Source organism: Triticum urartu, chromosome 4A (assembly GCF_056163025.1).
Source record: "Triticum urartu cultivar PI428250 chromosome 4A, HENAU_Tu73, whole genome shotgun sequence".
NCBI lineage: Eukaryota > Viridiplantae > Streptophyta > Magnoliopsida > Poales > Poaceae > Triticum > Triticum urartu.
In genome coordinates this window covers 75,493,010-75,494,528 of record NC_141876.1, presented here as the reverse complement: position 1 = coordinate 75,494,528, position 1,519 = coordinate 75,493,010, and the positions used below count along the sequence as shown (strand labels likewise).

Here is a 1,519-nt window from a genome sequence, read left to right as displayed (position 1 = left end):
CGGGTGAGGGAAGGGGGAAGCTCCAGGAAGGCTTCGCTCGCTCGCTCAAAAAGCTCTAACGCTCGTTTACGAGTGGAGTGCATAAGCCCTTATTGAAGTAGGGTGAGGCCTTACTACACGAGCTCGTAAGTCAAGCACGGAACGAGCCTTGTCTACGAAGCTTCGCTTCATCATCTTGCTTGCTTCTGGCGAAGCTTAACGCACTATAACATAGGCATGCATGATGGTATGGTAGGAAGACTCCTTTTAAGGCCGACCACTACATAGGAGCGATAGGAAGCCAAGCCGTCAAAAGGAAAGGCGAGCAGCCCTTATTGCAATAGCAAACGGCCTACTTATAGCCCTATTTATACCCTTTCTCGGGGACTTCAACGGGCCTTACAAGCTCAATAAATTGCAATTCTTCACCTTTTCCTCAGACAGTGGGAATGCATTTTCTTACTTGATTGACATTGACAGATATGTGTACCACACCGAACAAGCAATATGTCATATGCTTGATGTACCAGCCAAGCCAGCTCTTTTTTTCTCAGTTCCCTTATCCTTAGCGCAAAAGTAAAAAGAAAATGAAAGAGAGTTTGTATTTGCAAATGAAAATGAATATGGATCTAAATAAATTAGATAATCAATAAATAAGAATTGGAATAATAGAAAAAATCTCCTTCGCCCCTTATCTCTTCATCATCATCGGTTCCGTCACTTGTGGTATTCGTTTAGAATCTTGTTGACCCTACTCGCTTACTCCTATTTTCCTTATTTCTTTTTCTACATAATTAATTAGAACTTTCTTGAAAGAATGGGATTCTCTCTGGGGGGGCGCACCCTCTCTTCCTTTTTGAGAAAGATGGGCTTGTTTTTTTTCAATAAGTTCTATTGCTTTGACACATTTAGTATATAACATAATATATATAAGAAAAGTACTAAAGGCGAAGGGCATTCTATTGTACAGCTACTTTGGTATAGTTACAAAGGTAACCGGTAGGTGACTGTTGAATCGACAGTAGTTACGAAAGGGGGAAATAGCTCAGTTGGTTAGAGTGCTGGTCTGTCACGCCAGAAGTCGCGGGTTCGAACCCCGTTTTCCCCGCCCGATCTTTCTTTCTTCCCGAGGTCATACCTCTGCCACTTTACCCTGAGTTTCACTAAGGCATATAACCCCATTCGGGTAAGAGGAGCAAGCAGTGGGGAACATCTATTTATATGCGTGTTAGCATCAACAGCATCTTTTATCAATCATGTTCCTGATCATGAAATAAGAATTTGAAAAGTAATGATCAACTTTATGGATCCATAGGTAGATTCACTTGTGAAGCTATGGGATGGGACAAGATTCAAAAGTACCAAAAGTAAGTTAAGTGGGACGCTGAGTTCATTGCTGCGATCGAGGGTCCAAAGCCAGCCAATTTGATGACCGCGTAGGAACGGGTTCCGAATGCTCACAATAATGTAGTTGGAAATGAAAAAAGGCTCCTAAATTGATACCTAATAATAGCTTAGCAGCTCCTTCGTTTTACTAAAG

At 41.9% G+C, this 1,519-nt stretch overlaps 1 non-coding gene across 1 annotated transcript; it reads left to right on the top strand.

Moving 5' to 3' along the window:
* Positions 1-1,013: 1,013 nt before the first annotated feature.
* Positions 1,014-1,087, top strand: TRNAD-GUC (transfer RNA aspartic acid (anticodon GUC)). Its single transcript has one exon. It is a non-coding gene; the product is annotated as a tRNA-Asp (tRNA).
* Positions 1,088-1,519: the final 432 nt, after the last annotated feature.